This window comes from Marmota marmota, unplaced genomic scaffold (genome assembly GCF_001458135.2).
Source record: "Marmota marmota marmota unplaced genomic scaffold, marMar, whole genome shotgun sequence".
Taxonomy (NCBI): domain Eukaryota; kingdom Metazoa; phylum Chordata; class Mammalia; order Rodentia; family Sciuridae; genus Marmota; species Marmota marmota.
In genome coordinates, this window is record NW_025999960.1 from 243,507 (window position 1) to 269,196 (window position 25,690).

General features: G+C 38.6%; 1 protein-coding gene and 1 long non-coding RNA gene across 6 annotated transcripts in view; one reads left to right on the top strand and one right to left on the bottom strand.

Moving 5' to 3' along the window:
- The window catches only part of Ppfibp1 (PPFIA binding protein 1), a 199,756-nt gene that overhangs the window by 56,938 nt on the left and 117,128 nt on the right, over positions 1 to 25,690 (top strand). For 2 of the 5 annotated variants that reach the window (XM_048802467.1, XM_048802466.1), the window contains one exon: positions 9,676 to 9,762. The gene's annotated coding sequence lies outside the window, so the exon portion shown is untranslated. Of the gene's footprint in view, positions 1 to 523; positions 537 to 9,675; positions 9,763 to 25,690 lie in introns of those variants that run through there. The other 3 variants (XM_048802468.1, XM_048802469.1, XM_048802470.1) reach the window with 2 other exon arrangements.
- On the bottom strand, positions 295 to 25,011 carry LOC125616631. The gene is made up of 4 exons (XR_007347351.1): positions 25,000 to 25,011; positions 24,900 to 24,910; positions 11,213 to 11,221; positions 295 to 380 (listed from the first exon to the last, which is right to left on the bottom strand). It is a non-coding gene; the product is annotated as an uncharacterized LOC125616631 (long non-coding RNA).

A 25,690-nucleotide genomic window follows, 5' to 3' on the forward strand; every position in this document is an offset into this window, starting at 1 on the left:
CCTTGTCTTTTCATGTTGCTCTTGTGTCTTCCTTTTCAGCTCTGTGGTTCTAGATTGTTATTGTTTTTACCGTATAGGTTTGTAGTGCTCTTGTAGAGTTCCAAGACCTCTCCTTTGTGGGGAAGGACAATGTTAACAGATCTTAATATCAACAATATACCACCTGTGAACAGTTTGTTGTTATTAAGACGTTCACAGTTTTGTCTTGATGTACAGAAATGTTGAATTCAATTATTATCTAAAATATAATCAGGGATGTGAGGGCGATCTGGCTGCGACATCTGTCACCCCATCGATCGCCAGGGTTGATTCGGCTGATCTGGCTGGCTAGGCGGGTGTCCCCTTCCTCCCTCACCGCTCCATGTGCGTCCCTCCCGAAGCTGCGCGCTCGGTCGAAGAGGACGACCTTCCCCGATAGAGGAGGACCGTTCTTCGGTCAAGGGTATACGAGTAGCTGCGCTCCCCTGCTAGAACCTCCAAAAAAAAAAAATAAAAATAAAAATAAAATAAAATATAATCAGTAGTTTTGTAAAAATGTTTCTGACAGTGGACAATAACCTGGGGGTGGGGCTTAGGACCATATGCTGAGGAGGTAGAATGTGAGGATATAGAGTCAATGTATCTTAGGAAGTATGAAGGAGAAATCTAGTGAAGAGGGTTAGTAGCAAGAGACTAGACAGGAAATAATTTAGGGTAGGCAGGTAGGTGGTAAGACAGTAGAGTACATAAAACAAACACACATATGTATTTAGAAAAATACAGGATGTTAAAACAGTAAGATTTGGAGGGGGAAAGAAATGAAAGAATAAAAAGGAAAAGAAAAAAAAAGAGTGTGTATAATACCTCTATATTATATCATTCAGATGACTCAGTCCTCAAAGTCCTATTTCATGCAAAGTTCTTGGTTTCACATATGTTGGGGATGTGAGGGCCGTAGGATGGAGGGGTAGAGGAGAAAAAACCAACCAACCAACCAACCACAAACAAACAAACAAAAAACTCAAAGGAAGAATCCAGGGTTGTAGCTAGCTTTAGAGATCCGTATCTTTCCTGCTTCTCTTCTCATCCAGTAGGAGGCATCGTCTGTTGTAAGCTGGTGTCTCTGTCCTCTGGATGGTGGAGATAACCAGGGTGGAAAGTCTGGTACTGGTGCGGGGCGCCTGGATGCGGAGGGTGGCACCCACTCGTTCCCTGTAGAAAGACTGCACCTCACGGGTCTCTTTTTGGGACCTCTCGCTGGTATGATGGGAGCATCCCGTACTATCTCCCTCTCCCTCTCCCCCTCCCTCCCTCCCCCCCCTCTCTTTTTCATGAGAGAGAGAGAGAGAGAGAGAGAGAGAAATTTTTTAATATTTAATTTTTAGTTTTCGGTGGACACAACATGTTTATTTTATTGTTATGTGGTGGTGAGGATGGAACCCAGCACCCAGCGCATGCCGGGCAAGCGCACTACCGCTTGAGCCACATCCCCAATCTATCTCCCTCTCTTGCCTGGAGAATTCCCAGTTCTGGGTCTTTCCCTCTCCCCTAGCAGTTCCCAATTGAGGAAACTCTCACCCAGGGCTCCCGTGGGCGGCTCCTGGTCACACTGCACAACTATGTTGGGCAACTACTGTGTTGGGTTACCACTCCTGGGGAGGGGGGATGGTTGGAAACCTGGTACTTGGCTGCTGGAGATCCGATCTGGAACTTGCCCCCAGCTAAATGGCGAGACTGTTGAGTCAAGGTGGCAGCGGTGTGCTTTCAGCGCCTGGGTGTCTGGTGAGGTGGAGGGAGCCTGGTGAGGTGGGGGGAGCCGGGTGATGGCTTTGTGCTGAGGGTAGGCAACAGCTGAGTCACTTGTGTGGGAGCAGTGCGAAGACTTGGCAATCTGCAGATGTGTTGATAGGTGATTCTGCTAAGGCTCACCAAATCTTGTGTGGACTGGAACTTTGGGCTTTGAGCCTGCTCCAACGCAGGGTGTCCTACTGGAACGCTGAGGCCTGGAGCCCCATGTGGGGTCACAGTGCTCTTGATTTCTGTAGATAGCAGCTGGATGGTGTCCTCTACCACTCTCGGAGATCTGCAGGTCTGGCTACCCTGGCATGGGGTGGCTCACTGTCTTCCCGCCACTATGTTTGGTCTTGTTACGTAATTTTTACATTATAGTCAATGATATTTTTCACATCAATTTTAATATATTATTAGTAAGTTTTGTTCATAATATTTTTCATATTGTTTTAATACATTATTATGTAAGTTTTGTATATATGTTTTCATATAAAGTTTAAAAATATTTGCCACAAAAGATGATAAGCTAAGAATCTGAACCATATTAATTCCCCACCATCCACATACTGCACCATATAGAAATGAACCATTTGTGTGTTTATTTTTGAATTTTTAAATATTTATTTATTTATTTTTAGTTATAGGTGGACACAATTCCTTCATTTTTATTTTCATGTGGTGCTGAGGATTGAACCCAGTGCCTGATGGTGGGAAGAGTAATTGCTGTTAGCAGCAAGAGCAGAGGAATACTATATTAGGACATAATATGAAAAGGTTTCATGATTTGGGCAAGACTTAAGAACACATGCTAGGTGAGTGCTCTACCTCATCCCTATGTGTATGTTTATTTTAATATAAAACTTTATAGCAAACTTTAGTCATTTCAGTTAATTCAGTCACAACTTTCAAAGAGTAGCAACTTTTGAGTTCCTAATTGCTTACAATCTTTAGAATTGTTAGAATCTTTCTGTGTAAAATTCAAAATGATTTGCCAATATTGGCAAAGAAAATAAACCATTACTAAACACTTCAAATATGATTACAAAGCAACATTCTAATTTATAAACATGTGGGCTTTGTAATAAGTCAGTAAGCATGGCAAATCCTGCACTTTTGGAACCTTAAGAGAAACTGCCTGTGTTGACTTGTATTTTGTCATGGAAGGTGAGTTCACTGAGGACTTTGAAATATGAGATTATCAGATTATTAATTCAGCTTGTATTTATACTGGTATTGTGAAAAAATACACACTAAATCCTTTAAAAGCATGAGTGATGGATCCCAGGCCCTTCATTCATCCTCAGGTTTGGAAATATACTACAATAGCATATAATTTCTTCTGCTCTTTAATGTCTATTTATTTGTTTATTTTTGGCTAATGGCCGTAGCTTCCTTGTGCCACTCAACTTGATTTTCAGTTTCATCAATAGCTCTGACCATTAGTTTTTTTCTGACTATCCCACACGCGCGCGCATGTGCGTGCGCGCACACACACACACACACACACACACACACAAAACAAGCTGTAAGTCTGTTTCTAGGAGTTACTGGGTAGGCAGAAAACAGTGCTGTGTTGGAATACAGATGTTTCTTTGGCTGGGCCACATGTAACTAGCTGCAGACCCCAAGCTTGTGACTTAAATTTGTTTCACATTTCAACTGGCAGTAGTTGTCAAAGACCAAGCATCTGTTTGAAAGGATATTTTATTTGATAACAAAGTCTTATTAAGAAAGCAAAATATACTTTCAGAATATTTGAAGAGTGAAAGTCAATGTGTGATTAATTCCCTGAATGAATGGGTGGTGGGAAGAGTAATTGCTGTTAGCAGTGAGAACAGAGGAAGACTGTATTAGGACATAACATGAAAAATTTCATGATGTGGGCAAGACTTAAGAATTGGCTACAAATATGATTTTGAACATGGTTAGGCACCAAGATATTTGATCTTACCTTCTACAAACCCTATTCCAATGAAAGGACACTGAGATTTTGGACTCCAATCTGTTTTCAAAATTTGTGATTCTGTGTGTTACCCCTATAACTTTGAGTTCAACCGCTCTTCTTCCTTCAAGGTCCAATTCAGTGATGGCCTATCTAGTCTTTCTAGATTTGCTTGTCGGGGACCTGTAGCATTTTGAATCTTTCACATCCAGCTTTAGTTTTGTCTCTTTTGTTACTGGTTTCCCTGCTGGATTGTTAGAATCAGGGGGCAGGAAATACATATTACATCCCACACCATTGATCACATTATTTAGCTTGTACACTGAATGTGATGTTGATAGAAGAGGAAATAGAATGTTTAACAAAGAAGACAGAGTGAGTGTGGCCTCAGAAGGAGGAGTAGGTGTGATATGCTGAAGAAAAGCAGCCATCCTAGGTATATGAACCACCCCAAATCAGAAAGAGTTAGGTTGGAAAAGCAGGAAAGGAGTTCAAACTCAAGGATTTGGCTTTTATTCTGCAGTCACTGAAAACCAGGTAGAGACTAGCCTGATTAAAAAGAGGGTTGAGACCATTTCTGTCTGTGCACAAATTGGTGATGAAGATAGTAGTATATTTCTCCCTTTTATTTGGAACCACATCAAAACCTGTCTTTTAGTACAAAGGGGTACTAGGTCACATTTATGTGACACATTTCCTCCAGAAATCCCTGAGAACTTGAGGAAGTGATGGAAATGATTCATCAAGGGGACTTCTTCCTGCACATGCGACGGACAGTTGTGACTGGATAGAGCTCTTAGCCAGCCCACAAACAGTCTTTGCGTGATTTCTGTTGATGCTACTTCAAGCTTTTCCCAGATGGAAACTCCACAGAGGATGAGACTGAATGGAAATACATTTGGAAGACTTAGGGTCCTTCAGGTAAATTTCATCCTGAATGCTGACCGAAGAGCCTGAACTACCTGGAGATGACTGACTCATCAAGAAGATAGACATTTTGGTCATAGCCTGATTCTTTGATTACGTATGGCAATAAAGAATATAATGGGCCAATTGCTGTGGTACACACCTATTATTCATAGAAGAAAAATCCTTAGTGTAAAGACAAGTACTTACAAATAGCTTTTTATATGACTCAACAAATCTTTCCTATACAGAATTATAAGAGAAAAATGTGACACTGGAGTGACACTGGAGGCTGAGGCAGGGGGGTCTCAAGTTGGAGGCCAGTGTGGGCAATTGAGTGAGACTGTCTCAAAATAAAGACTAAAAAGGGCAGGGGATATATCTCAATGGTAGAGCATCCCTGGGTTCAATCCCTGGTTCCATCAAAACAGAAAAACAGGTGGTGAGCTGTGCTTGTCTTACAGACCTATGCTTTAGACACTTAGGTCATATCTAAGAGGAGACTTTGGGTTCCACTTAGTTTTGGAGCATGGACTGTGACAGTATTATAATAAACAGTAACTTTCCTAATGATTGTTTGGCATCTTCCTCTTAGTTACAATGGTCATGCTTTAGAATATCAAAGAGTTTTAGAAATAAGAAATAGTAATAATGTGTTCTTCATCTTAAAGGGATGTATAGGTGTCACTTATTTCATGGTTTGGAGGGTTTTCTTGGAACTCAAAACCTGAGATTGTGGGAAGGATGTTAAGGTTTTGTTTTATTCAGTGGACACAAATATAGACTGTATTTTTTTTCTCTTGTAATTCTGTATAAGAAAGATTTGTGAGTCATATAAAAAGCTATTTGTAAGTACTTGTATTTATACTAAGGATTTTTCTTCTAGGAATGTTGTTTGCTTGGGTTTGGGTTTTTAAATGGCTTACTTTTCAGTTTAATAATGCACTCTTGTTTTTAAATTAAACTTGTCAGTGAGCCTTTTTGTGAGTGGCTGCCTGTGTTGGTTAGTTAGTATTTATAGCTTAGGTCTGTTTTTGAGGAAATGACTAAAGCCTCTTGCATTCGATCAAAACTGTAAAACAAAGAACATCTTTGACTTACTTAAACAAGGCCTGTGATCACAACTAAAAATTCTAATGGTTCATGTTTATAAATGTTTTTATGTATTCTATCTCAGTTGGGCTAAATAATTGGAATTCTGTGCTGAGGGAGGAATTGAATAAACTCAGTGTCTCTTGGTGTCCATTCCTCTGGAGCAAGTTCCGGCAACACTTCTTACAGAACATAGGTGTACTCTTTTCTTCTCTTTAATCTACTCTATAGGTTTTTTCCATTGACATTTCTATCCAAGAACCTTGACATATGTTCAGCAAAGAGACTAATGGGCAATCGGGTAGGGCCTAGGAAGTGAGTGATTGACAGACATCTATTGTGTCTTGTTCCCTGCCAGAGCTTCCTGCTGCCTTATCTATCTGAATCTGTTTTGTGTTGTTATAACAAAATACTCAAAACTGGTTAAATTATAAGGAAAAGAGCTTTAATTTGGCTCACAGTTTTGAAAGCCTAAGAACATGATAATGGCATTAGCATTTGGTGAGGGCCTCATGGCCAAAGACATTACATGGTGAAAGCTTGTGATATATAGGGGAGAGAAGGGATGGGGAGAGATTGGTTGGTCCGTCACTTGGTGGGAGAGGAAGCAAAGGAAGGGAATGGGCCAGGCTCAATCTTTTTTATAACAGCCAACTCTTCTAAAAATTAGTTTACTCTTTTTAAGAACTAATCCACTTCCAGAGACCAGCATTAATCCCTTCTTGAGGACACTCATGACCTAGTTACCTCACACTAGGCCTCACCTTTTAGAGGCCCCACCACCTTTCGATACCATTACATTGGGGACCAAACTATTACATGAGTTTTGGTGCAGACAGACCACATCCAAATCATAGCACCATTTCTGGAACATTCACAGGCTCTTCTACTCTAAACTCACCCTCTCACCATTGACTCAGTCCTCATGGAAATGTAGTTCTTCCTTCTCTGCTTCTTCCAGCCAAGAGATGAAGGAGGTTTTCAGAAAGTAAGAGATAGCTTAGCTCCTGTCTGCTCAACCTCTGACTGACCTGTGCTTGGGGTCCAAGCTGGAAGTCACATTTTCCCATAAAAGTTGAGATGATGATTGGATTCTGTGTGTTTCAATCAGCCATGTTGTGAACTCAGTTGGGATTTTCTGCACTAGGTTTTCTTGATAATGAATATTTGGTTACATTGATTATTTCAACCCTTTCATAAGCAACTCAAGAAACCACTTCTCCAACTAAATGATTAATCAAAGTGAAATTGCTCTGCCCACATATCACTGGCTTCTGCCTCTGTTCTCAGAAATATTTATATATTGAGATTCCTAGAAGCTCACTTTGAAAGCTGTTCATTAATGGAAGTATTTTGGAGCATAATTTAGTCTTAATCAGGCTTGCCTAAGTAGACACCATTAATCACTTAGAATTTGGATTGGTGTGTATGCCTAGACTATATATGAAACCAGCTTTAAGAGAGGGAAAAAAATGGACAGATGCTTACCTGATGTGATGGAAGAAATTCCTTCAAGATGGTTCACACCCCAATTCATGACTAAAATTCTGTTGTGAGCAAAGCATTTTAAGCACCTGCTTCTCTCTCTCTCTCTCTCTCTCTCACACACACACACACACACTCTCTCTCTCTCTTTAAAAAATTTTTTTTTGTTTGTGGATGAACACACAGTGTCTTTATTTATTCTTATGTGGTGCTGAGGATCGAACCCAGTGCCTCACACATGTGAGGCAAGCGCTTTACAACTGAACTACAGACCCAGCCCACCTGCTTCTCTTTCTCTTTTGAAATTCTTTTTTTTGGTGGGGGTAGAGAGAGAGAGAGAGAGAGAGAGAGAAGGGAGAAAGGAGGGAAAGGGAAGGGAAGGGAATGTTGTTGGAAGGATATCCATTGTGTTGTTGCGGCCTTGGATCTGACCCTTTTGTTTCCCTGCTGGATTCAAAACCTGGGGTCATTGGATCCTCTATTCTATCCCTTAGCAGAAGGAAGCAGTCACATTCTTGTGTCATAACATTATCTAGGACTGGCCCTTGTTCTTTTAAAAAATGCATGTGTGCATTATCTCTTGTATTTAACTTGAAGAAACCTTACTTTCTCATTTGGATGGAGGTAGTTAAGAGAATTTTGAAGAGTAAGCACCTAAAAAGGAACATTTACTGTTCTTAAATATTCTTTTCCACCAAATTATCTATATCATCATAGGGATATATGTGCCTGTTGTAAGGGACCGGCGAATGACGGAGCAAGAGACCACCAAGAGACTGACTCATGCAACAGCAAAAGGGGGTTTATTGCGGATCCAGCGCGCTGGGGCTCTGTGCTCACCCAAGAAGGGAGAGCGGCCCAGAGCCCCGAGCAGGGGTTAAGCAGTGCTTAAGTACACTTTTTGGGGAGGGCGGGGGCTTTGCATACATCAGAGCAAATCATCATGAGGCGTGGGAAAATCGAACAACAACTCTCAAACATGATTAGCACATTCACTGGCGGGAACAGATCGGGTGGGGGTGATAGGTCAGTCCTAAAGCGGGGTACACATTTAAACTGATTGGTTTAGGCCCTGAGGTGCCCACGTGCTGAGCTGCACTGGGTCCAGGTTGTTAAACAACTAAGTGGTCGGGGGGATTTCGTGACATATCTAATGGGCAGTACCGGGTATTGTCTTAACTGCCTCAGGAATTTCAGGCTTTGAGTGTAGCTTAAAAACTTAACAATACCTGGTCCTTTACATTTTAACTCAGGCTTTGCAGCTTAGAAGCTTTACACTGCCTGGTCCTTTACATTTTAACTTCAGTTTCTTTTATCCTTTCACCAGTATACACTAATGCGGGGATTTTTTTCCCTACATGAGTTATTTAAGAGATAAGGGAATCAGAAATGCATCTCTGAAAAACAGTATATTTGTTTCTGTGCATTGCCTTTGTAGTATTCTTCTTGGAAGACAAAATAATAAATGAATTGCAAACATTTCTTTTTTTCTTTTTTTTTTAGCTTAACAACTAAATGTACTTGACTTTTTATACCTGTGGTTTCCAAATTGCAAATTCAACCAACTGCACATTAAAAATATTCAGGAAGAAGAGTTGCATCTGTAGTGAACATGTGCAGACTTTTTTCCTTGTCATTATTCTCTTTGTAAGGTCCTTGCTTAGCATCTGGATGGCCACCTTAAGCGACAGCAGCCATTTTAAGAAAAATTTTGCTTTCCTGCCCAAGGTCATTTCTGAGAAAGGCTCACCACTCCCTCATACCAACCCCACCCTTAACTACCCGAATTAGGACCCCTCTGGCTCTAATCCCTGAGCTTGCTCCTTAAAAGTCCTGAACCCCAAACCTCTTGTGTGTATCTCTTCTCTTTCATTTCTTGCCTTCTGTCTGGCTTTCCTCGCCTTCCTTTCACTCTTAACTACTATTTACATGGCATTTACATTATATTAGGTGTTGTAGGTAATCTGAAGGTGACCTAAAGTATTTGGGAAGGTATACACAGATTCTACACATATACTGTGACATTTTACATAGGAACTGGAGCATCCTTGGAGTTTGGTATCTGAGGGGATCCTGGAACCAATCCCTTGCAGATTCCATGGGATGACTATTCTAAAAACATGATTAATTTACTCAACAGATAGTCATAGAGTATGTACCATATGCTAGGTAACTTGATGATGGTTTTAGCAGAATATCAGTTTTCAAGGAACAATTGAAGCTGTTCAATAACTAAAGAAGGAAGAGAAGGAAGGAAGAGAAGGAAGGAGAAAGAGCAGGGATGCTGGATGGGGAGAAGGAAGAGGAAGGGAGAGGATGGGTAGATAGAGGTCAGTCCTTAATACATATTTTCTTGTTTTGAATTATACCTGTGTTACTTGGTTTGTTCAATAATAGCCATCTATACTTTTTTTCCCCCCTGGTGTGTTATAATTTGGAATTAGTTTTGATTTGCCATTTTTTATTTATTTTCTTTTCAGTATAGAACTTGTATGGATCAGTTTGCTAAGGACGTGCGAGATTTGAAGAGCTGAAAAAAGTCAGTATTAAACCTGTTTTTTAAAAATGTAAGTAAACTCACTCCTCACCATTCATATCATTACATCTTTAGAGTGTAAATTTCTTCGCAGCAGTAACGGTACTTGGCTATAGTCAGTCTGCTCATTTTATCTTGAAATTGTATGGCCTACCTGTCTGTTTTAGAACTTTAAAATTTTAAAGGGTTTGGACATGTTGTGGCACCCAGTGAACAAATCTTTATTTGGCACTGATAAAGAAAACGCAGACCTGGTAGCATATAAAAGGCATGAGCCTCTTTGTTCTTAGGTTCTTTATTGCTCTGTACCTCAGACAATTTCAGTGCCTCATTTAAGCCACTGAGAATTTTTTGACCCATTAATGACCTGATAGGCTGAGAAAATGAGATGGTAGTTTTCACAGACGCTTATTCCTTTTAATGGTCATAACTGCAGTTTATTGAGCTTCCACCAAGAGATAAGCATTGATTAATTCAAGTCAATATTCATTCTGCAAATACTTTTTCTAAATATTTGATAGGTGCTTTGACATTCTGACCTTATCCTCATGACAGCCTTGCAGAGTGGAAGTTAATATTTCAAAAATCTAGATGAGGATATTGAGGGCCAGAGAGAGGTAGGGAGCATGTCCTCAGTCATTCAGATGGTAGATGTGTACACAGTGCTGTGTGAACTCAATAGTGTCAGTGCTCTTCCTGGCATGGGTGTTAGTAGAAGCGTTTTGGGTTGTGTTCTTTTTTTTTTTTTCTTTCTTGGTGCTGGGAATCTAACCCAGGGCTTTGAGCATGCTAGTCAAGCACTCTACCATAGAGCTACATCTCTAGCCCTTTTTATTTTGAGATGGGGTCTACAGGATCTTTCTAAATTACCTAGATTGGCCTTGAACTTGTAATTCTCCTGCCTCAGTATTCCAGGAAGCGGCATCTTGTACCTGGCCTTGGGTTGTATTCTTAATAAGAACATGAATCAATCCTTCTAATATTTAGCTGTGGTAACAACCAAGAAGGAAGTTAGAGAAACATTTCCATGTTTGAGAGGTAGCTTGAATACCTAGATGGAGAGTTAAGAGATCTGCTGTCGAGTTCTAGCTTCTTCAAGGATTTCCTCTGTGAACTTATTAGATTAGATTAATTCAGCAGGAAACAATTATTTTTAAGCCAACTGTGTGGATAGGCCTGATGCTCACTCTCAAGGTCTCCTTCCATGGATTTTTTTATCCAAGTGTCTTACACATGGAAGAAAATGGGTACATCATAACTGGATAGCTTGATGGAGCAGTTGTCACTAAGTGGACACACCTGTGTAATTGCAACTCAACTAACTGAACCTTTGCAGTACTCTAGAGTCCCCTTTTCTTCCTGTTCAAGAGTAACCATTATTCTGCTTTTGGTTAGTTTTGCCTGGTGTTGTTTTGGTACTTGGAATTGAACCTACCACTGAGATATACCTTCCTAGCCCTTTGTATTTTTTATTTCAAGACAGAGTCTTGCTAAGTTGCTGAGGCTGGCTTTGAGCTTATAATCCTTCTGCCCTGGCCTCCTAAATTACTGGGTTTATAGGTGTGTACCACCAGGCCTGGCTAGTTTGCCTATTTAAAAAAAAATTTGTGGAGCTATAAATATATCATACAGTATATATTCTTTCATGTCTGGTTTATTTTGCTTATTATGTTTGAGCAGCTTATCCACAATATTGCACTTAGTTTATTTTTTTTTTAATTCCTCTTGTTTAATGGTATTATGTGTCTGTTTTATGGTTGCTGGACATTTAGGTAGTATCTGGTTGAACATGTTACTCATAGGGCTCCTACAAATATTGTGTGTGTATCTTTTGGTGATGATGTTACTCATAGGGCTCCTACAAATATTTTGTGTGTATCTTTTGGTGATGATGTTACTCATAGGGCTCCTACAAATATTTTGTGTGTATCTTTGGTGATGGTTTGTTTAGGGACTACCCAATAATTTAGGTTCAGCAGCCTTCTGGAATGATGTTGGAATAGACTTCTCTGAAAGCAGAGGAACTGATTTTAGATAGAGCCAACTGAATTGCCTGCTTCGAGGGCATGTTCTAAGCATGCTCACTCATCAGTAACGGATGAAGATATTTTCATAGGTTATTTGGGGATGTGGCCAGGTATCTGAATAATTTGGTGAGGGTGTTCCCTTGGCAGAGAAGGGTTTTGGGTCCGTGGTATAGGAAGGAATTACAAAGGGGAAGAGAAAAGAGATTCCGAAGACTGATGTGTCTGGATCACCTTAGAAATTATCAGGACTTCTGCAAACAAGATCAAGAACCTGGGAAAGTGACAACCCAGGAGAAGACTCAACTTAATGAGACCTGGTGAATCTAAAGAGATGAACAGAGAAATAAAAATAGATTTGGTCAGGCAGGCTGGAGCTCAGAAGGAGCTCCCAAGGTGTTTCCTGTACAAATTCATTACTTTTGTTTTAAGGAAGCTTTGACAAAATAGTCCCTATAATCTAAATCTTTAGTTGAGCATAAACATAGCAAAATTATTGAATGGGGAAAAATGTATTTTTTTAAACAAATGGGGGATGTGAATATAGGGACTCTGCTGTGAGATTGTTCTACCTTCAAGCCCCAGCTCTTTCATCTTCTTGTCCTATGACCTCTCAAGTTTGGCTTCCTCATCTGTAAAATGTGACTGTTAATATGCCCACCTGTAAGTATCATGAATTTGCTGTGACAACTTATTGCAAAGGTGTCAGCAGCGTGTCTCTGGGCACATAGCAATAGCATTAAAATCACAGTCATCATTTTTAGTATTTTTCCCACTCTTATTTCTAATATCTGTATGACTCTGTATGGTGCTTTATAAGAATTTTCAGATACTTTTTAAAAAATATGAGACTCTTTTCTTCTTATGTATGGTGAATGCTAACTAATATATTTTTCTACTTGCCTTACCTTAAAATGAAACTTGGAGGAAGGATGAAGGAAACGTGTTGTCCTTGGTGTATCCTTCTGCAGGGTGAGCCAGTGCAGATGCTCTTGTTTGTCTGCTTTGCTTGGTTAGTTCAAGAAGAAGCCAGTGGGGCTGAGAATCAACAAGAAAGTAGGGCTATTTTGCACAAAGGAAAAATTTAATTTTATGCATTATATTCCTCTAACTCATGCTGGCATTCTGTATATGAGTGTCCTAATGGATAAAGGTGCTTGGTGAGGCTCTGTGGGTGGCTGACTCTGAAGACCATGGCAACTTCAGAGTGTACGTCCTAGTTCCAGTTGACTGTGCTTGGTGACCTCTTGAGACCACTGTGGGTAAGGTCTGGACCAGTCCTGGGACTGTGGTGTGTAGATGAAGATTGAGTTTGTCCTCAGTGAGACTGTCAGCTAACAAACGAATAACCCGATGTTTTAAAAAGCAGATTTGTAGAGATACTTAAGTCAAAGAGAACATTGACCCAAGACTCTGATTTTCTAGTTCTGGCTTCCCTACTGTCATTATTTAAACTTGCTGGGTGTCATTTCCTCATCTGTAAAATAAAGACATTGGTTTGGGTTGAGACTTTGAAGCAGAGGCAGATTCTGTGAATCCCCCAAATGTAATCTCTAATTTGGGAGGTATTTATATTTTTCTAGATGCTGGATTCTTTCACAGATCTGTCCTATATCAGAAGTTCTTGTGACACTAGATTGTGGTACTTATGACAGTAGGAGAAGTAGTATTAAGATAGGACCTAAGTTTACAAAATAGTTTCCACAAGCAGATAGAAAACCATATAACCATATAGTTAAGACTTTCTGAAGGCTCTGAGTATATGCAAATTCATTTTCACACTGATATTTACTTTAATCAGCTCTAACACACAATCAATTCATTAAAATGCACATATGTTTCTGTCTGAAATATGTACATACATATATAAGATATTGCATATGGACATGGAATATTTAGATTATGGAAGCTACATTAGGACTCTGTATTTAAATTCTCAGTCCCCATACTGTCATTACAGTCAAGAATCTCCCAAATAAAAGTTGGGTTCGTTTTGTTATTTAGATGTTAAAGAAAATATTTATTAAAAAGCAATACTTAAAATTTAGAATTTAAGTTAAATATTAGATTAGTGGAATTAATAAAATAAAAATAAATAATAGTGTTCTCACTTAATTACTTTTAAGTTCTGAACTTTATTTTCTTTCATACAGAGGTATTTTCATGAAATAGAAATGTTCCTGATAGCAGGAACAATCATTTAGGAAAGCAATTAAACAAAAAACTTCAGAATCTTTGTACTGTCATTGTTCAGGTGTTCTAGCAACTGGCAAAAAGATGAAATATCATCTACCTTGGAGCATGTGCTGATGATGGCGAAAGCTTCCTTGGCCCCGCTTTTGAGGCTGGATGGACCCATGCACAGGAATGAGGTGGAGAGCTTGTCTTGCTTTATCCCTGCCTGGTCTTCACTAGGCTGAGGAAGGTTGTGGGATTGTGTAGTTAGTGCCTCACTCAGGCCCACCTTGTAGGCAGGCATCATAGCCCCTGGCTACGAAGATGATATGATAATATCATTTTCAAGGAAAAGCACCTGCCATAGCTCTGTCCATTTGTGCTCTTTTCTCTATTGCAGTCTTTATTACTTTAATTATTACATGGGCTTGAATTTTCTATCTTTTGTGGGCCAAACGTTCTTTATATTAAGCATTTTATACAAAAATTTCTGCAAATACAGGCTGAACATTCTCAATCTGAAATCCAAAATATTCCAATACCCAAAATATTTTGAGCATGGTACTTTCACATTTTGATTTTTTTAAAAAATATATTTAGTTGTAGATGGATACAAAATATATTTAGTTGTAGATGGATCGAATCCAGGGCCTCACACTTGTGCGGCAAGTGCTCTACCACTGAGCCCCAACCCCAGTCCTCACATTTTAAATTTTGGAGCATTTTAGATTTTGCATTTTCAGACTAGGGATGCAGAATTGGTAAAGTCTACGCAAATATTCCAAAATCCTAAAAGCTTAAAAATCTGAAATTCATCTGATCTTAATGTTCAGGATAAAGGATACTCAACCTGTGTTGCTCTGAGATGGCAGTCTTATTTGAAATTGTGTCATACAAGGAGGTTTGTCTTGTGTTTACTTTTTTCTTTATAGCTTGAGACAATGTGTAAATGAATTTTTTCATCATTCTAACTCACAAAAGGTTTTCCTTTCCCCTTTTCTCCCTCTAGTGATCTCTTCTACCAAATATCTAGGAACATCTTTATAATCAAATGCTTTTGACTGAGGGTATGGATGGAATTTGAGAGTTGCTAGTACATTTGCTCATCTTGCCAAGGCTATGACAGTCTTATGATTTTTAACTTATTCAGAAATTGACATTCAGGGACTTTGATTTGTTTTTTTTTCTCTGTAAGACAAAGATGCTAGAGTGTAAGTGGAACAGAGAGAGGAATAGGAAGAAACAGAAACAGTTTATATGTTTGGCAGATAATCAGGTGTGTGATGTATGGGTGCACATACGGGCTGTATAACTGGAGAGGTGGTGTTTTTTCTTTCTTTCATGTCACCATGCAGTTATACATTTAATTAGGAGACCTTAGTATCTTTGTGCATGGTTTCTAGTTGTAAGTCTATAAATAGTTTTTGAGAAAGGGGAGAGTCCAAGGGAATTTTGTTTTACTAAGTGGATTTGTGGTTTAATATTATTGCATTTTTGGAAGACCTAGGTTCTGACACCAGAGCTTCCATGCGCCAAGGCCCTCCATTGCTTCCAGAGAAGAGAAGTGGGGAAAGGATTTTAATAGTTCTTAAATCCATTATTTAGGAGTAACTCAAGGCTCTGTGCATCTTAAGTAAAGAAATGAGTTTGGGTCCCCTGGGAGCACTCAGTGGTCCTTTAGTATCGTCGTGCAATCTTCTCTTGGTCAAATCACATTACAGAGTTTCTTCAGCCAAGAGGATATGGCAGTTTACAGCCTTTGTAGCATTATCCCTCTGGTCTCTAGGGAAAACGTAACATGTCATCTCTGTAGAAATTATGGCAGCTTTTGGGTTGAAGTAGCCTTGACAGCTTCCTGGCACTCCTACCTTGAACTAGTTTGTAAAAGCATGAATTGTCATTGTACCATCAGCTTTTCTCGTTTGTGTTTGTTTTATATACTTCATTTCTTTGCCTTTGTAGTGGTAATTATGTGCTTGATTTTAGATACTTTGGTCATTTGATTCTGTGATATTTAGAGATTTTAGAGGGCATTTTTGTCCTATATTTATTTTGGATCTATTTTTTCTTGCCCTTGATTTCTAATTAGTTGTTTCTCTTCTTTGCCTTGGTCTCAACTTGCTTGGAAGTTTTTTAGACAGTTTTGTATTTGGATGACTATTTTGTTCAACAAATAGACATTATCTCAGCCTTGGGGGAGAGTTAAGAAGACGTAGGATGGAACTTTCCACTAATGCTTTGGTGTTGTATGTGTGGGATTCCTCAAGCAAGGAAGCAGCTTCCTATGTCCTGACATCTGGAAGTGGTTTCTTGCTTGAGGTTAGCTTTTATTAAGGGAAATATAAACTCTGAGGCATTCTCAAATGTTTTGGATGGTTTGGTAGAATTTAAGTTGTCTTATTCTTTATATATTTTTAGAAATTACAGAATAAGTTATTCGCTTACAAAATGGGACCTTAGGATTTTCATGCTTGTTCCAGGAAAATCTAGTACATGAGAACTAGCCGCCAAGGGCAGAAAATGCCAAGAGTATGAAGAAAGAAACAGACAAATCCGGGATTACACAAAATGCAATTTATTAGGGACTTAGGGATAGAAATATGTCTTGGGAGGCAGCAAGATAGGAGGATCCCAGCAACTTGAGAAGGGGTTTTTATGCTAAACTAGAAAAAGGTAGCTTGTGGCCAAGCAGAATGTATCTGGGCTTTGTCAAAAAACAAAACAAAACAAAACAAAACAAAACCAACAGAAAACCCAAACAATTACTGATATTTCCAGTGTCAACTAAAAAACAGTCTAGGGCTGGGGTTGTAGCTCAGTGGTAGGGAACTAGTCTACCATGTATGAGGCACTGGGTTCAATCCTCAGCACCACATAAAAGCAAATAGATTTTAAAAAGTATTATGTCCATCTACAACTAAAAAAATATTTTTTAGAAAAATAGTCGAGTTATTAATGGCTGATCCAAAGTCCCCAGGTGACCATCTTCATGACTGTTTATAGGGTTTGCTCTGTGTGCCAGGGTCACCCAGTGGACAAAATGGCACTTATTACCAAGATAGCTGAAGTCATGTCAAGCTGGATCTCTGCAGTTGTCTGCATTGGTCTTGTCAAGGCCTAGATTGGAGCACCTGTGTGATTGAGGTAGTTAAAAAATCAAGTCTCAAAGACAAAATAGCCACAGTGGTCTTACAAGAGAGAACAGCAGAGGCCTTCCCTGACCCACAATACCCGCTGGCTTGTTGGACTCCTTTTCCCTCCTTTCCTTGGTAGCCAGGAGAGTAGCCAGCTCTGCAAAACCAGAGGGACAGAGGATACCAACTAGTTCCACCAAAATGTTACAGGTTCCAGTGGGTGATTTTTGTTTCCTTACTTTGTGGCGCTATTGAAATCCTCAGAATGTAGAGCTGAAAACAAAACAAAATAAACAAAGAAACCAGTGTACATGACTGGGTTTTTGTTGTCTTTCCCTAGGTGTAATCAGATGCTGCTGGTGTGTGTGTGTGTGTGTGTGTGTGTGTGTGTGTGTGTTTGTATGGTAGTTTTGGTCCATAAAGTCACTATGAACCCTGAATTACAGAGTACTTCTCTTAGGGGAAGTATAGAGTTAGTCCTGCCCACCTCAGGTCATGTGTTTGTTAACTCATCAATACATAACCTTGTTTTATGGGTGTTTCTGTTTAGACACTCATATTTAACTATTGAATCATTAACATGGACCTCATGGCCACCTGCACTATACAGTGCATGCCTGAATGAAGTTTGTCTAACATGTATTTTGTCCCTGAGGTACAGGGCAACCTTGCCCTAGGAACATTGGATAGCATTTGAGTACTATGCTTGAAGGCTGTTTTAAACAGCAAAAGTTTCAACAAAAAAACTCAAAAATGTGAAAAACATGACACAGGATAATAGACTGTGAAAAGGACACATAGAATATGAAGACTGAGCATTGTGTTGTTCTACCTCAACTGGGAACATGTGTGAGAAACTCCATGTATGTCTGTGAGTGACCATGAAAACACCTTTGTAGTGTGAACTGGGGATTGTAAATAAATTTTAGCAAGCAGGCAAATCCATAAATATTGACTGTATAAGTAAAGTGATTCCAGTTAGTGTGTCAGGAAACCTCCTCCATCTAACTCTACAGTTCATGTAGAAAATCAATCATTGAAGGCAAAAAGGAGTTACAAGCTGGTATAGCTAAACCAATTAATGTCCCAAGTACATTTTTTAATGGACTCACATAAGTGAAGACAGTCAAGGAGAATTTGACCAATAAATTATTATTTGTTGTTGTACAAATGGTAATTAGCAATACTACCAGGCTTTGGACAATACCAAAGATCAGAAATAGTAGTGTCTTAGAGCTGTTGTATTTTGAGGGTACCACAGCTGGGCCTGAGTTGAATAGAGAAGTACCATCAACCATATTGAGAAAATGATTCTGTATGGAGAAAACTACTTTTGGGCCAGGACTGCATCTGACTCCTCCTTCCATCTTGCCATGGAACCTGATTGGCAGGGTTTTTCCTCTGACGTTCTGGCTGCCAACTTTAATGTACTCCAGTCCTGTCCTAATACTGCTGTTTTTAGAAAATTCTCTCTAGAACATAGATTCAGGCATCCCAGTCTCTTGATTTTGCCTCTACCCTGGCCCAGGTTAAATTAAAAATTCCTTAATTATCTGGCTTCATCCTTCTACTACAGACTCTTGTTTCTTAGCATTGCACTGAAATATACCTTTTGCTCAAGCCAAGCTGGACTTTTTACACTTTTCAAAGTCTGCCTTTTAGGACTTCTGGACTCTGCATAGCCTTTTAAATTCAAAAGAGAGGATCACATACTAGTTTTTGCTCTGGCAGTTAGGAATATATGGTTATTCTTTTATTAGCTAGCTTTGTCTATTGTACAAAACTGCGCTCTTCTACCCAGGAAACATCTACACTATGCTACCTCCATCTGCTCCAATAAACATCTAGAGACTAGTGTAATGAGTAGGAGCAAGTTAACTGTTATGAGAGGAAGTAACATTCCATTTTAGATATTATCTGTTTAAATTATTTCCTGCAGATTAACTTTGCATTTCACCAAATATTTATTGTGGAGATTCTATGTACAAACAACTGGACAGGGGCTTTGGATCATGCAAAGATAAGCAGAACATAGGGGCTTTTCTAATGGGATAGAAAGATGTTGATGTACATTTTTTTTAAGACCACTATAAAATCTACACTGGCACACATAAAAGTAATGCTGTGGTGGCACAAAGAGGGTGAAATTAATTCCAACCTGCTGTGATCTACTGAGGGGCTTGAGTTTAACCTGACCCTTGAATGATACATTTGAGAGTTAGAGGAATAGCAGCGCAGACTGGAGAAGTAGCATGGTTAGGGTAGTAATTAGAAGAGGGAATCACAAAAGCAAAGGCACTGAGGTAGGAGGAGACAGGAAGTTAGTGCTGTGAAGGTTCTGGAGGGTTAGGAATGAGGCATGGGTATTATGAAATAAGACTGGAGAAGTGTGACAGGATCCAGTTGTAGAGAGATTTATTGGCACTTTGTTGGAATTTATAGTTGTTAGGTGCTTTGGCAGATTTTTACAACAAAGGAATCATGGGGCAGCAACCAGCAGCAGCTAGAATTTGTAAGCACTTCCTGTGTGCCAGATACTTTTACTAAATACTCATTTTTACCTTTTGAGGTTAGTGCTGTTGGTATTGCAGTTTAATAGATGAGGGGACAAAGCCCAGAGAGGTTACATAACTTCCTCAAGATTCATAACAATAAGTGATGGGCTTGGGATTGAAGCCCAGGAAGTCTTATATAAGAACTTGGGTTTTAACCTGGATTCAAAACATGAGATTCAGTAAGTCTCTCAACTTTCAGTTATTTGCAAAGTGTTCAGTATATATGAATGTTTAAGAGAGGACCTGAAGCTTTAGTCATTTAATAAGTACATAGCATACACTGTTGTTAAAGATCACAGCACAGAGTGGGTACCCTCTCTCCCTCTCACAAGTCCCCAATGTAGACAGTACAGGATCTGGGGGCTCTATGCCTGAGGTTGGAAGAAACACAACAATCTAGTAGTGCTCAAAATAAAAGGAAATGTCAAAACAATTTGCAGGAATTATTAGTATTATAAGTGTCGGGCTGTTCCTGATTTGTGAGAAACAAAATGTATATAGTAAGTGCTTTTCAAGGTAGACATAAGACATTGAGGCTTTGAAACTGATGATAATTTTAAAGGGCAGGGGACTTGCCTCCCTACTGGGTAAAAATTGTTCTTTTTAAATCTCAACAAAAGCTAAATAAACTCCTTCAGTCTTGGTGCTAGTCTGCTCTCATCTGGACCATTTTGCCTTTTTACAGTTAGGACTTGAGAGATAAGTACTTACTAATCCGTGAGACCGAAAATTCCTTACAGTCAAGGAATCCAAAGGTAGGCAGGTCCCAAAATGAATCAGTGAAGCCATATTAAAGAACTGCCCGATTTATATCACTTGAAATCAAATTAATGTCCATGTCTTCATGTTTTAAATATAAAATGTTTTTATATTTTGAATATGTGTATCTAAAATATTGTCACACAGGTGGAGCAAATACATTTTGATAGCAGAGATGTGGATTCTTTTACTTACTGAAGCTTTTCGTAATATTTTCCTCATCTTTGCTTTCTGATTTTTCTCTCCATGTTTGTATTTTTTTCCTGGACTACTTGGAAGTAAGTTTCAGGTATCATGACACTTTACCCTTAAATACTTCATCCTAAATTTCCTAAGAACAAAACACATTCTCTTATATAGCCATAATGTTATTGCACCCAATAAATATTCAGTCATTTTATCTATTAATAAACATTTGATCTTATCTAATGCTCAGCAGGCATTCAGATTTTACCAGTAATAGCAAAAATGTCCTTTACCTGTAGTCTTGTCTTTGTTTGCTTTGTGGGTTTGATCAAGGGTTTGGTTTGCTGGACATTGTGATGCAAACCTATAATCCCAGCTACTCAGAGGCTGAGGCAGGGAGATCACCAATTAAGAGACGGCCTGGACAACGTTGTAAGACTTAGGTCTGAAATTTAAAACAAAACAAAACAAAATCCTGTCAAAAATCAGATAGTAATCAGTTGTCATGTCTTTTTAACCTCTGATATGACATGTGTTGTCTTCCTGCCTCTTGTGCTTCTTCTTATGTTACATGACATTAACATGTTTGAAAAGTCTAAGACAGTTGTCTGATGCAACGTCCTATAACCTCAATTCATCTGACTGTTGGTGTCCTCATGACTAGATTCAGATCAAACACTTTTAGCAAGAATGCACTGCTTTGCTCAGAAGGTGTATGATACTGGCTAGGCCAAGTTTGCTCACTTGCCTAACCTGCTATTATTCATCAGACCTCTCCATTGTAAAGATGCCTAATCCCCTCTAGAACTAGAAGGTAACCTGTGGGACAGTTCTTGGATCTTGCGCATGTACTGTCCCTTGACAATCATTTGCCCAGTGGCTTTGGCACCCAGTTTTGATCCTTACGCGGATCAGTTATGTTGGTTGTTCCAAGATGGTACTAACAATATCTGAAGTCACTTTATTGAAGAAAAACATTTCCTTTCCACTGCTAGGAAAAAATCTAGGCCTCAAAGACAGAGTGCAGTAGAGTTGATAAAAATGAAACTTGAGAATGAACATCTAGACATATATTAACCACTAAGATGTCTGAAGCATTTTATTGTTCTTTGTAAGGGAATAGACAGGGAAGTCGGAGTAGGGGTAAATGAGAGCATATGCTCTGGTCCTATAGAAATGTATATTTAAAATAATAAATCTTCATTGATGCGGATGAGAAAAGCTAGGTAAATTGCCATTCTTATTTCTCCTAGACTGAGAGAATTCACCAGTAATGAGATTTTAAAATTTAAACTTAAATTTAAAATTTTCTTTTAAAAGCCACAATCTAAAAAGACCCCCACTTGAATATACCTAGTTCTCTATCAGACCTATTGTATTGAAATCCAATAAGCATTAAAACCATATAATTCCTTTGAAAGCTGAGGGGAAAAAAGGAAATTGTTTAGTAAGGAGACTTCTTGATTTACGCTAATAATCTTTTGGGGAGTTTATACTTAGGCCTTTGTACTCATTCTGCTGGTGATGGGTTCATTCAGTGAGTGTTATCTGATGAGGATTTTCTTTCACCTTTGAAAGCAAAGCATTGTACTATATTTGTTGGGGTATTAGGGGAGATAGTAGAAAAGATTGATTCCAGGCAATGCGGTATAAAACCTACACATTCAGCTTGAAATTAGAGACTATCCTGCATGCTATAAAGTTCCTTTACTTGCTTTTTTACAATGAGAAGACTTATATTTTGTTTCTTGTTTTTGTGGTGCTGGGATCTAACCCAGGGCCTCATTTATGCTAGGCAAAGTGCTCTACCACTAGTTACATACCCAACTCAAGACTTCTATTTTTGAAACAACAGTTCCTCCTAAGTAAACAAAACTGTTCTTTAATCTCAAAGTAAAGCTCTTAGCACTTTCTAGGAATGAATTTATAATTTGCTTTATTTTTCTTTCCATTATTCTGAAAGAGGATTTTAGAAGTTCTTGTGTCCGTATAGATTAGGTCCTGTGCATATTCTTGAGTCATGTATTCACATATCTGTTTAAGTCTGGAAAAAAGATTTTGCAGATATGATTCAATGCTACATTTTCTTCTCTGGGATTCTGCCAAGCAAAAATCGGCATGACACAGGTAGATTATGATGTATTTATATTAGCCATCCCAATTCTGAATACCCGCTACATTTGATTGATAAATTCCCTTGCTCATTCTGGCATATTATAGTATCATTATGGATTCTAGACTATGAATATTGAAGTTAATACCCAGGTAATTCAAGCAGCTGAGCTGATGGTCTTCAGGATTGAGCCTCTCACTTGAAGGAATGATTTTACTTTTTACTCATGAGATAGTGAATCCCAGAATTTATTGGTTAATTTGATTAGCATGTCCTTGGCAATTACATCATTCTTGAGAGACTGAAAATTATGGTGAAGCAGTTCTTTTTTAGTGATCACTTCCAATTTGCTCTCAGTCTTTTTGACACTTGCACTGGCCTCCTCCAGCTGCAGCCCCCACCCCATGTGTGTGACACCAAGCATAGGACTTTGTTTGACACACAACTCAGCTTCATAATATATCTGACACTAAAATGAATAAGGAGGTACTGAAATGTTTCCTATTTTAAAATATTTTGTCTTTCTTTCTGATATGGGGCATTTAACCCCCTGGGGTATTTAAGGCTTACTTTATAATAAAGGTTAAATCATAGGGACAGGTTCATACCTGTCAGGTTTATACAACATGGAAAAATAAACACAAATATGTAAAAAGTCTTACTAAAGAACAGGACTTCTTATTCAATGTAGGAAATCTTCTTGAAATTATTATCATCATTATTATTTTGGTACAGGGGATTAAACCCTGGGGCTCTTAACCAGTGAGACACGTCCTTAGTCCCTTTTTTTTTTTTTGTACCCAGGATTGAACTCAGGGGCACTCCACCACTGAGCCACATCTCCAGACCTATTTTGTATTTTATTTAGAGACAGGATCTCCCTAAGTTGCTTAGCACCTCGCTTTTGCTGATACTGGCTTTGAACTCGCGATCCACCTGTCTCAGCCTCCTGAGCCACTGGGATTACAGGCGTGTGCAACCATGCCCAGCTCCTATTTCGTTTATCTATCTATCTATCTGATATCTATCTATCTATCCATCCATCCATCCATCCATCCATACATACATACATACATACCAGGGATTGAACTCAAGGGCACTCAACCACTGAGCCACGTCCCCAGCCCAATTATTTTTTTATTTTTTATTTTTTTGTATTAGAGACAGGGTCTAACAGTTGCTTAGCGCCTTGCTTTGCTGAGGTTGGCTTTTTTCAGGATCCTCCTGCCTCTGTCTCGGGAGCTGCTGGGATTAAGAGGTGTGTGAAACTTTGCTGGGCTCTCAGTTATTTTTAACTGACATTACATAATAATTATACATATTAAGGGGTACAGTGTGGTAATTTGATACATATATAAATAATGAGTAATGCTCAAGTCAGGATAATTAGCATTTACATCTCCTTAAACATCATTTTGTTTTGTTTTGTTTTGGGAACCATCAACGTCCTCTCATCTATTCTAGTTCTTCATTGTTTGTTCTTGTTCTTTATAAAATATATAATGAGGGTTGGGGTTGTAGCTCAGCGGTAGAGCACTCGCCTAGTATGTGCAAGGCACTAGCTTCGATTCTCAGCACCACATAAAAATAAATAAACAAACAAATAAACAAATAAACATATTGTGTCCGACTACAACTACTATATATTTTTTATATATCACGTATATAATTTTTGTAAAATACATAATTTATATATAATATATTATATATAATATATGTAATATATATGTAAATTATATAAAATAGATATAATTTATAAAAAGTATATAATTTTTGTAAGCTATAGTCACCTTGCTCTGCTATAGGACAAGAGAACTCCTTCCTCCTGACTGTATTTTGATACTGATTATACAACCTCCCTCTATCCTTCCTTCTCCTACCCTTCCTACTCCTGTACTAATCAATCACTCCTCTAGTTTCTTCTTTTGGGAGATCAGCATATTTTAGCTTCCACATATGAATAAGATCATGCAGTATTAACCTATCTATACATGACTTAGTTTTTACTTTGGACACTCTTTGAGTCATATCTCCATCCTTTCTCATTTTTTATTTTTTTGAGACAGGGTCTCACAAGGTGCTGAGGCTGGCTTTGAACTTGTGATCCTCCTGCCTTAGCCTCCGGAGGAGTTGGAATTACAGTCATATATCACTGTACCTGGTTTGGACAGTTTTAAAGTGATTCATTTTGGTTGAATTTTTTTAGAGCTTGACTTAATTACTAGAGAAAGAGCTAAAATAATAACAAAACTCTGGTTGCAGGATCTCTGAGGTCAGGAGACTCCATCTTTCTTTTAGACCTATTATCGTATTCAAAAGCACTGTAACAGTTCCATGCATATTTGTTGAATATGTGTATTTGTTAAATTTGCAAATGAGGTTTTAAATTCATTTGTTCTCAATAGGCTTCTCAATCTGCAGTTCATCCTATCATTTGATCTTCTTCTGATGGCCATTTTCTCTTTTCTTTTTCTTTTTTTTTTGTACCAGCAATTGAACCCTGGGGCACTCCACCAATGAGCCACATCTCCAGACCTATTTTGTTTTTTATTTAGAGACAGGATCTCCCTAAGTTGCTTAGCACCTCACTTTTGCTGAGACTGGCTTTGAACTCGCGATCCACCTGTCTCAGCCTCCTGAACCACATCCCCAGCACTTTTTATTTAAATATTTTATTTAGTGTTGCTAAGTTGCAAAGTCCCTCACTAATCTGCTGAGGCTGGCTTTGAACTCTTGCTTCAGCCTTTCTCCTCATTACTCTTAACTCTAGACATCAGTCACTTTTGATGTAAGGAAAAGCAACTCAATTTAAATTTGTTGTGTTTCACTTACAAAGAATTGTTTTAAAAAAATTGAGAGCTGTAGGATGTATTGAAAGCATTTTGAAGAATTACATAGAGCCAGAGAGACAGATTACTGTGGACTAGGCACTGTGTTTGGATTTCAGTCTTTAGGTAAAATAGATTTATAGGAGAATTGGAAAGTACAAGTCATGCTGTGGGGACCAGAAGAA